The sequence below is a fragment of the Nicotiana tomentosiformis genome, chromosome 8 (assembly GCF_000390325.3).
Source record: "Nicotiana tomentosiformis chromosome 8, ASM39032v3, whole genome shotgun sequence".
Classification (NCBI taxonomy): domain Eukaryota; kingdom Viridiplantae; phylum Streptophyta; class Magnoliopsida; order Solanales; family Solanaceae; genus Nicotiana; species Nicotiana tomentosiformis.
In genome coordinates, this window is record NC_090819.1 from 109,918,805 (window position 1) to 109,930,885 (window position 12,081).

Consider the following 12,081-nt stretch of genomic DNA (forward strand, 5'->3'; position numbering starts at 1 on the left):
GGGATCTTTCTATTTTTCTCGAGGTTTTTGCACTCAAATAATCCTCACAAAACTCTAAAATTTCAGCTTGTTATATGTATTAAGCTGATGATTTTTCTCAAAGATATATGTCTTTAAGCAACTCTCCAAGATGTGTCTCAGTATAAGATAGAGTGTGTAATAGAGTGTCTTCTTCTTTTCAGTGAGTAAAGAGCCCTTTAAATAGGCCAATAAATCAGATTTTTTTGGACAGATTTTGGTTCACCAAAAATCTATCCAAAAGACTGACTTTGTATGCTAAACACTGTTCAAAAGCTGTCAAAAAGTATTGTACTTGTCACCACACAATGACTTTTGAGTTTTGCACTCCAAAGTCTTTGCACAGTATAAACAACCAAACTTGTACTATTCCTTCTTTAATTTCAGCTTTTATCAACACAAAAATTCAAATACTCAAATCCAATAAAAACAAATTCACTAAGCACTTGAAACTTCTATCATAAACTATCATGACTAAGCAAATAGCTATTTCAAAACTAATGAATAACTAATTATCAGTGATTAATAACTATGAACGACTAAGCTAACATAGATTAAATATAACTAATAATAAAAATATAAATAATAATAATAATAAAAATAAATAAATAAAAAAATCAGAAATTATGCTAGACATAAACTAAATACAATACAATTAGAAAAAATAGACAAAGGAAATGAGAATAAGGGTATACCAATAGAGGGTGTTCGGGGTGGTCGCCGGAATTTGGCCGGATTTTTAGTTGCCGGATTTTCGGGATAGAATTGACATCAATAGGTAGGTCTTGATGAGTTATATCCGTTGATATAGGTATTGTGGGGGTAGTAGTGGCCGGAACTTCAAGATTTTGGGTAAAAAAGTGGCGGCTAAAGTTTCTTAGATCTAAAATTCAAGGATTTTGAGGGTTTTTTGAAGGAATTGGTTTGGAGATATGGGAAGAGGAGGTTGTGGAGATTATATGGTGTTAATTTGGAGGTGTTTGGAGGTGGTCCGCCGCCGGTGGGTGATTTCCGGCGGCGGCGGTGGAGAGAAGAGAGAGAAGAGAGAAAGAGTTATGGGTGAAATGAGGGAAGTTTTCAGATTTTTGAGGCTTTAAATACCTCTTGAGAGATCAAATATGGACCATTAGATCAATGGGTGATCAATGTGTGAGATTTGATCTTGGGTCACTTAATGAAACGATGTAGTTTTGAGGCAAAACTACGTCGTTCCGGACCCTTTCAAAGGCAGCCCCTTATCTTGCACTTTTGGCCACTTTCTCTTTCAAATTTGGCCCAATTTCTTTCTTAATCCTACTTATTAAACTAAATTTATACAAATAAATAAATTAATTAAGTAACTTATTCAAATGATCAATTAACTAGATTAATTCACCAATTGAATAGTTAGTTAATTCCTAAAATGCACAAATAAAGAAAGAACTATTTTTTGGTATTTTTATGAAAGGAAATATGCAATCAAAGACTCAAAAATTAGAAAATATAATTAAAGCAACAAAATACTAATGACTTTAGGAGGCGTTAAAATAGTACAAAAATTAGGTATTCACAGCTGCCCCTCTTTGCTCGAGAACATGAAGAGTTTTCGTGCAAAGAAAAGTGAATGCCATGGCTAATTTTTGCTCACATATTACTCCAATGAAAGCATTTTTTTTTAAAATGGTGACCGAACTGTGCTTCCGAGGTAGCCTACATATCCTTATTTAGAGGAATCAGGTCAGTGTAGTTCTGGGAAAATTTGGTAGCTTGGACTACCAGACACTAGATTTAAGACTGTTGTTGTTGCTGTTACTGTTACTTGCTGCTTGCATCAAAAGGAAAAGAGAAAGAACTACATATGTCTGGAAACTAAGAGTTACAAAATTCCTAATCTATGTGTCTTGTGGAGTCAAATCTTGATTCTTGACCTGCTCGCTTGTGTTGACCTTAGATTGGATCTTGATGCTCTTTGAGGAAAGGATCATGGCTCATTCTCGATTGCTTGCTTTCCGGATCAGAGTTCGGGAAAATGAAACTCGAGAAGCTGAGTTGCTGACACATTATCCAAGCTAACTCCAACTAACTTGTGACCGAAAAACTTCTTTATTATGATGAGAAAGCTGAAACTGCAAGCTTTAATCATCACAACATGTGCTCTACGGCAGGGCCTGCAAAGCCATCAAAGACAAACAAAACGAACAAAATTTTCTGCCCCAGTTTGGCACTGAGAAAATTTTGCGAGTTATTGGGTAAAACTGCAGGTCAGCTTATTTTATTTGAAAGATCCAAAAATGAAACTAAAGGCTCCGAAAAGGATGTTCTTATCTTAGGTATAAAATTGATATAACTTGGACTTAGGAGGTGCGTGTCCCATGGGTATCATTGGAATGGCTGTGAGATTGAAGGACTCGAACTAGGAATTGCATCTCCTTGGAATAATGACTCATATTAGGGAGTGCATCTCCTATTAAAATGAATACGGTTGACTCAAGCTAGGAAGTGTGTCTCCTACGAGTGAGGTTGAAAGACTCGGACTAGGAAGTGCGTCTCCTAGGATTAATGGTTCATATTAGGAAGTGTGTCTCCTATTGGAATGACTCAAGCTAGGAAATGCGTCTCCTACGAGTGAGGTTTAAAGACTTGGAGGTAATGTAACCAGGGGTTGGCACCCTGTATCACTGATAAAGAATGTAACTAGGGGTTGGCGCCCTGTATCACTAAGAAAGAATGTAACCAGGAGTTGGCGCCCTGTATCAATAAGGGGCTATATAATCAAGGGTTGGCGCCCAAACTAGGAAGTGCGTCTCCTACGAGTGAGGTTGAAAGACTTGGAGGGAATGTAACCAGGGGTTGGCGCCATGTATCACTGAGAACGAATGTAACTAGGGGTTGGAGCCCTGTATCACTAACATAGAATATAACCAGGGGTTGGCGTCGTGTATCACTAAGGGGGAATATAATCAAGGGTTGGCGCCCAAACTAGAAAGTGCGTCTCCTACGAGTGAGGTTGAAAGACTTGGAGGGAATGTAACCTGGGGTTGGCGCCCTGTATCACTAACAAAGAATATAACCAGGGGTTGGCGCCCTGTATCACTAATGGGGAATATAATCAAGGGTTGGCGCCCAAACTAGGAAGTGCGTCTCCTACGAGTGAGGTTGAAAGACTTGGAGGGAATGTAACCAGGGGTTGGCGCCCTGTATCACTGAGAATGAATGTAACCAGGGGTTGGCGCCCTGTATCACTAACAAAGAATGTAACCAGGGGTTGGCGCCTTGTATCACTAAAGGGGAATATAATCAAGGTTTGGCGCCCAAACTAGGAAGTGCGTCTCCTACGAGTGAGGTTGAAAGACTTGGAGGGAATGTAACCTGGGGTTGGCGCCCTGTATTACTGAGAACGAATGTAACCAGGGGTTAGCACCCTGTATCACTAACAAAGAATGTAACCAGGGGTTGGCGCCCTGTATCACTAAGGGGGAATATAATCAAGGGTTGGCGCCCAAACTAGGAAGTGTGTCTCCTACGAGTGAGGTTGAAAGACTTGGAGGGAATGTAACCAGGGGTTGGCGCCCTATATCACTGAGAACGAATGTAACAAGGGGTTAGCGCCCTGTATCACTAACAAAGAATGTAACCAGGGGTTGGCGCCCTGTATCACTAAGGAGGAATATAGTCAAGGGTTGGCACCATATATCAGTGAGAAAGAATATAACCAGGGGTTGGCACCCTGTATTACTAAGAGAGAATATAGCCAGGGATTGGCACCCTTTATCGCTGAGAGGGAATGTAACCAGTGGTTGGTACCCTGTGTTACTGAAAGAAGTGTAACCAGGGGTTGGCACCCTGTATTACTGAGAAGGAATGTAACCGGGGGTTGGTACCCTGTATTACCGAAAGGAAACGTAACCAGGTGCTGGTACCCTGTATTATTGAAATGAGTGTAACCAGGGGTTGACACCCAGTATTACTGAGAAGGAATGTAACCAGGGGTTGGTAGCCTGTATTATCGAAAGAAAATGTAACCAGAGGTTGGTACCATGTATTATTGAAATGAGTGTAACCAGGGGTTGGCACCCAGTATTACCGAAAAGAATGTAACTAGGGGTTGGCACCCTGTATTACTGAAAGGAGCGTAACCAGGGGTTGAAAGGGTTCTACCTAGGTTAAACTACGAAAAGCAAACCTGGGCGAAGAGTAGTTCTACCCAGAAACATGAGCTGGTACCCCCTAGGTGAAAAGGTTCTACGTGCGTTAAACTACGAAAAACAAGCCTGGGCGAAGAGTACTTCTACCCGAAACTATGAGTTGGATCCCCCTAGGCGAAAAGGTTCTACCTCGGTTAAGCTACGAAAAGCAACCTGAGCGAAGAGTACTTCTACCCGGAACTATGAGCTGGATCCCCCTAGGCGAAAAGGTTCTACCTTGGTTATGCTACGAAAACAAGCCTAGGCGAAGAGTACTTCTACCCGGAACTATGAGCTGGATCCCCCTAGGCGAAAAGGTTCTACCTGGGTTAAGCTACGAAAAACAAGCCTGGGCGAAGAGTACTTCTACCCGGAACTATGAGCTGGATCCCCCTAGGCGAAAAGGTTCTACCCGGGTTAAGCTACGTAAAACACCCTAAGCGAAAAGTACTTCTACCCGGAACCATGAGCTGGATCCCCCTAGGCAAAAAGGTTCTACCTGGGTTAAACTACGAAAAAATAACCTGGGCGAAGAGTACTTCTACCCGGAACTGTGAGCTGGATTCCCCTAGGAGAAAATGTTCTACCTGGGTTAAGCTACGAAAAACAAGCCTGTGCGAAGAGTACTTCTACCCGGAAACTATGAGTTGGATCTCCCTAGGCGAAAATGTTCTACCTGGGTTAAGCTATGAAAAACAGCCTGGGCGAAGAGTACTTCTACCCAGAACTATGAGCTGGATCCCCCTAGGCGAAAAAGCTCTACCTGGGTTACTACGAAAAACACCCTGAGCGAAGAGTACTTCTACCTGGAACTATGAGCTGGATCCCCCTAGGAGAAAAGGTTCTACCTTGGTTAAGCTACGTAAAACAAGCCTGAGAGAAGAGTACTTCTACCCGGAAACTATGAGCTGGATCCCCCTAGGCGAAAAGGTTCTACCTGGGTTAAGCTATGAAAAAACAACCTGAGCGAAGAGTACTTCTACCCGGAACTATGAGCTGGATCCCCCTAGGCGAAAAGGTTCTACCTTGGTTATGCTACGAAAAACAAGCCTAGGCGAAGAGTACTTCTACCCGGAACTATGAGCTGGATCCCCTAGGCGAAAAGGTTCTACCTGGGTTAAGCTACGAAAAACAAGCCTGGGCGAAGAGTACTTCTACCCGGAACTATGAGCTGGATCCCCCTAGGCGAAAAGGTTCTACCCGGGTTAAGCTACGTAAAACACCCTAAGCGAAAAGTACTTCTACCCGGAACCATGAGCTGGATCCCCCTAGGCGAAAAGGTTCTACCTGGGTTAAACTACGAAAAAACAACCTGGGTGAAGAGTACTTTTACCCGGAACTGTGAGCTGGATCCCCCTAGGAGAAAATGTTCTACATGGGTTAAGCTACGAAAAACAAGCCTGTGCGAAGAGTACTTCTACCCGGAAACTATGAGTTGGATCTCCCTAGGCGAAAATGTTCTACCTGGGTTAAGCTATGAAAAATAGCCTGGGCGAAGAGTACTTCTACCTGGAACTATGAGCTGGATCCCCCTAGGCGAAAAAGCTCTACCTGGGTTAAGCTACGAAAAACACCCTGAGCGAAGAGTACTTCTACCCGGAACTATGAGCTGGATCCCCCTAGGAGAAAAGGTTCTACCTTGGTTAAGCTACGTAAAACAAGCCTGAGCGAAGAGTACTTCTACCCGGAAACTATGAGCTGGATCCCCCTAGGCGAAAAGGTTCTACCTGGGTTAAGCTATGAAAAAATAACCTGAGCGAAGAGTACTTCTACCCGGAACTATGAGCTGGATCCCCCTAGGCGAAAAGGTTCTACCTTGGTTATGCTACGAAAAACAAGCCTAGGCGAAGAGTACTTCTACCCGGAACTAAGAGCTGGATCCTCCTAGGTGAAAAACCTCTACCTGGGTTAAGCTACGAAAAACAACCTGGGCGAAGAGTACTTCTACCCGGAACTGTGAGCTGGATCCCCCAAGGCGAAAATGTTCTACCTGGGTTAAGCTACCAAAATGATCTGTATGAACAATAGTGATGCATGCTGAAAATAAAAGAAAATGGAGATTATGTGAAACCTTACCTTTGGTGACATTCGTCCTTTAGGAATCGACATTCTGCACTGCTTTGTTTCTGCTGCAAACAAAGAAAAAAATGTGAGTTTTAAAATGTGGTGGTCGATTTGTGGCCTTGATGTCTTTGGAAGCTTGGCTTTGTGCCTATCTTTTTTATGATGACTTCCTGAATACCACGGTTGGCCGCGTGGGACCTAACCTTCTCAACTTTATTTTTACTTTGTGGCATTTCACTTTCGACTTCTTTCCTCAACATTTTCAATTTCAGAGCATTGGCGAAACCTTTGGCTTTTCAAACTTTTGCCAAAACGGTTAGCCACTTGAGACTTAACCTTTTCAACTTCATTTTACCCTTGTAGGAACTTTCAATTTGATTTCATCCTTACAAGAGTTTTTGATTTCGAAGCATCGGCCGCCATGGCCAATCGGGGTCAACTCAATGCCCATACCGAGTCTGGGTGCCTTTTTGCATATTAGCTTGTATTAAACCGGAGTCCTATAAATCAGTCTTGCTATCCCTTCTTTGCCTTAGTTTCAAAACAGAGTTAGACCAAAAGGGATTCAAGGAAAAACAAACAGTAGAATGTAGAATGAATTTAGACAGGAGGTATCCCTTTCAGGGAAAGGAAAGAAGGACTTATCTGGAGTACATACAGATTTCAGTGAACATGACATACTTTTTGGACTGGATGCATGATCTGTGTAAACTGTCTGACTCTTAGAAATTCATCAAAACTTTTGCCTCGAAACCGAGAAACAATGCCGAGGACTATCAAGTGACAATACCAATGGCTGTGAAGTTCCTTTTTTCGATCAGTAGTCCCCTTTGCGGGTTTTCACCAGCTAATCTCTCTCATTTCTCTTCTCACCATCGCCTTATAGTGCCCTTTGCGAGTTTTCACTAACAAGAATCTCTCATTTTCATTTTCTCTGCTCTGCAACGCCCTACGATGGCCGTGAGGATTTTTACCAATAAGACTCTCTTATTTTATTTCTCTCATTTGATTGTATCAGATCCAAGTAACTGTATCCTCCAATTCTTGAACTTTCTCGTTGATTGATCGGAAGGACTTGAAAGGGATTTGGGTAAAAATAATTTGGATTGAATTACAACTTTGGAACCTTTAAAGCGAAACTATCTTCGACCATCTGTAACAATTGCCCTAGTTTTAATTTTTTTTTTTTTGGAAATGTTGATTTTTATTTTGGTGTGACTGAACCCCAGAGAGAGGCTGCCTACGTATACTTTCGGAATCAAGTCGAATGTAGTTCAATTCACTTTGTTTTGATTTTCTTTTGTTGTTTTTTTTTCATTTTCTTTTCTCTTTTTTTTTCATAAAAACTTCTAGGATCCAAAGATGGTAATCAAAGAAAAGTAACCAGCTCAAGAGGGTTGCAAAGGGTTGATAGAGTTTGGGTAGCGAGAATGAAAGCCTTCGTCATCCCAATCAGAGAACATTAAAGATGCGTAAAAATGGTCAAACATAATACCTTTTGGCAGTGTCTGTATAGACAGTTGTCTCGGAGACATTTCCTTCGATATCTCCCAAATACAACGCTTCCTTTTGGCAGCAATCTTGTTACAATGTATGAACCATTCCAATCTGGAGCCAATTTTTCTTTGTCTCCTTCATGATGCTAGAGGATACGTCTTAGGCCGGGTTGCCCCACTTCGAACTTTCCGGGCCGCACTTTCTTGTTGTAGGCACGGGCCATTCTTTGTTGGTACAACTGCCCGTGGCACACTGCGGCCATACATTTTTCATCAATCATCGTCAATTGTTGCAAGCCGGTTCTTGACCCAATCTTTATCCTTAATCTCGATTTCAACAATGATCCGAAGAGAGGGAATTTCAACTTCTTCCGATTTCATTTGGACTTGGCTTAGGCCTAGTGTTCCAATTCTTTGTTTATTTTCTCACAAGCCTTATCTTTAACACATTCTGCTTCTTGATTCATTATTTTGAGGTCTGACGGCGTTTTAGGATCTGGGCATGAAGTTCGCAAGCATGTCATGTTATTAAAATCTGCATTAACAGCACTTCAAAAAGAGAATAAGAAAGGTGACAAGATTAAGAAAAGAAAACATTCCTAGACAATGAAATATTAATTTCATTTAATTGATTTTTATTTTTTTAAATTTGATTTTTTTTCATTTTGAATTTAAAAGATAGAAGGGTTTTCATCGAAAAGTAAGACAATAATGTAAAACATCCGGATTACACCCTGAAATAATCTGGACGCAGAAAGGATAACAAGACTGGCTACCGAGTCTCCCGTCTGATGGGGGACTTTCAGGTTTGGCGACCATTTTTTGCTTTTCTTCTGTCTCGGCAATGGATGCAATAGCTTTCAATGCCGGATCAAATTCCTCATCTTCACGGATCATTCCAACTATTGGCTCATTGGTGTGAACATTCAAAGGATTGTTCATCATATTAAGGGCATCTTCATCCTAAGCATTATTGCCTTGACCTCGATGAGATCTTCCACTGCTCTCTTAAGATTCCAACAGTCTTCCGTATCATGTCACACTGCTCTAGAGTGGTATTTACATCTAGCAGTAGCCCGGTGCGAGGAGGACTCTGGGCTTGGCCGGTTCGGGGCCACTGGCTGCAACAGACCTAGCCTGACTAGCTTTTGGAACAAGCTCGAGTATGATTCACCAATAGGGGTGAACTGATTCTTTCTGAAAGGCTCTCTTGGGCAAGGATCGTATTGGGGATCATTTGGTTGGGGGATTATATGGAACTTGGTAAGAACGGGCATTTCTGGAAAGTGGATCTCGGTTTTGTGTATAATGCAGTGGCCGTATGTAAGGTTGCGCGTTCATCACTACATAGGGAGGCGGTGCAACGACCTGTGATGTGGCTTTAAAGGTAGCATAACTCAAGATTCGACCCGTTTTTTTTAAACCATTTTCGATCATCTCCCCAATTTTGATAGCTTTGGCGAACGGATTACCCATAGCGGACATCGTGTTCTGGAAGTAGTCCGCCTCTTGGGCCTATTGGAAGACCGTAACCATTTTTGCTTCGTCCATATGAGTCTTTACGATGGCGGCTTGTTCGCGCCATTTGACAGCATATTCACGAAAACTTTTTGCCGTTTTCTTTGTCAATCTGGACACAGAGTTCTCTTTTTTTGAAATTTTACTCTTGTTTTCCTTTTTTTTTTTTGCCTTTTTCTTTTCTTTTTTTCTTCTATCTTTTTTTCAGTTTATTTGATGCAATAATCGAATCTGATGGGGATTTCTTACGTATCATGACGCCGCATGAATCAGATCTTGCGTAGTTCAGGAAGATTGGGAATAGACTGGCCCATTTTTAATTTTTTTTTATTGATAAAAACTTTTAAATATATTTTTTGAGTTTTTTTTCTTTTTATGGATTTTTTAATTTTTTTTAAATTAAAAAGGAATTCTAAAGAAGGAAGAAAATATTTTGAATTTTGATTTGAAGATTCTTTTTGTTCTTTTTTTTTTGAATGAAAGGCTTCGAAAAAGAAGAAAATTATTTTTGGATTTAATTTTTTTTTTTTTGGATTTTCTAAGGAAAGAATTCTAGAGAGGGAATCAAGGAAGGGAAACTATTTTTGAATTTTTCTTTTAAAAAAAAAAATTTGGGGCCGGAACCGATGAGGTTTGCCTACGTATCTCATATTCGGTGAGAATCAGACCCGCGTAGTTCGGCGGATGACAAATAAAAAGGTAAACTAACTCTTCTTATTTTTTCATATACAATTAATCCGACAAAATCTCCTAGCAAAGAAAATATTTTTAATTTTGTTTTTCGATTTTTTTTTTTTGAATTGGTGAAAGAAAAACTTCTAAAGTAGAAAAAAGAAATTCAATTTTGATTTTTTTTTTAAATTTCAAAAGAAAGAAAATATTTTTTGGATTGTGGAAGAAAGACTTTTTTTTTAAAAAGGAAGAAAATATTTTTGAATTTTTGGTTTAAAAAAAAATAAACTTCTAAAGATGCAATTAAAGGAAAATATCTTTTTGGATTTTTAAAAATTGGGGGCCGGAACCGATGGGGTTTGCCTACGTATCTCACATCCGGTGAGAATCAGACCCGCGTAGTTCGGTGAAATCCGACTATTTTTTTATTTTTTTATTTTTTTATGAAAATTAATATTTAAAAACCATATGCACTAGACCACATCATTTTTTCTCTATTCATTCAACTGATTTATGCTGAAGTCGGTCGACATGCAAGCCTCCCAAATAATGTAACAAGTAGCACATAACATGACATAATGGTCTCAACAAGGTACATGTCCTAAAACAGAACTCGGCCCCTGCGTCGAGCGATGCTAAGTCAAATGCACATGATGCAAATAAAGCGTAGCCTACTAGGGATATTCATTGTTTGTGGCTTGTTATTCTAAGTTTGTAAATCATAAAGGAGATGGTATCTAGACCTGGCTTACCCGGGCGGACAACCCAAGCCGAGGAGCGTCAAGCGTCACGCGTCACCAGTAGTAGAACAGCACTGGCTTGCTAACGGCTCTCCCGACTAAACACATGTGACTAAATCCGTCACCAGAAGCTGGTAGGTTAACTGGCTTTATCTCAAGACAGAAATTTTGTGATGCTGGTAGGCAAACACAACATAACTAATTATCAGAAGACTCAGAGGGATGCGAGAGAAGATACAATTTATATGTACAGTTCAACAATATCAAAACGGTAAAAACTCGACAAGTAACATATTAGGCCCAAATAAATCACAATATATACAAAAATTAATAAAGCCAAATAAAGTCAATGTACAAGCTCGAATTCTGAAAGTCCCCAGCAGAGTCGCCATAGCTGTCACACCCCTTTTTCTACCCGTAAAATAGTATTGTGTGGATTAAAGGGTTTTTCCAATTAAAGTGACAAAATTGAGTAGAGATTATTTTATTTACAGAGTCGCCACTTGGAATTGATTTTGTTGGTGTTCCAAGTCACCTTCTATTTGAATCCCTAATCAAAGGAAGATTTGACTCTATTATTATTGGTCTGCGAAAATAAAGTCCGAGTAAGGAATTCTGTTAGCCGGAGAGAAGGTGTAAGGCATTCCCCGAATCCCGTGGTTCTAGTACGGTCGCTTTTATTGACTAAAATTTAGCTTGAATTATTTTTGGATAAAGTATGTATTATTTGCCTTAAGTTACTATTGTCCAGTGCTGCTTAATAATTAATAATTTTGGCCTAGGAGCGTGCAAGCACACAAAGTCCTTACTTGATTATATGTATTAAAACAAAGAACGTGTCGGTACACATGGTTTAAATACAATTAATATTAAAAAGTCAAGGAGCGGGAATGCACACATGACTACTTTATTAAAAAAAAATATCGACCAAGGACCGTGTATGAACACATGGTCTACATCTCAAACGTGCCTAAAATTGCCTATCGTTTAAATTAATTAAAAAGCGCTTCTTTTTTATTTATTACTTGTTCGAATGAAAAAAAAATATTATTATTAAAAAAAAATTCACTAATGCAATACATTAAACCCGGGTAAGCTTATGTTAAATTATCATGGTATTGGGCCACTTATTTTATTTAACAGAAGATAATTTATTGGTTTTAAAGAAAATGCCCATCTTACTTTCTATTGTCATTGGGCCTACAAATTTTAGCTTATTTGGCCCATGTTGCTTAAGAGCCTCGATGACCAAGACAACACAAAATAACAAGTATTCTTCTAAGCCCAAATTGCTTCTTACATTGATGTCCAAACTAAAAATTATTTTTTTCATAAAAGAAACTTACATGCTAATTATTATTTTTTATCTTCTTAACCAACTATTTCTTAAGGACTAGCATAATATTTCTA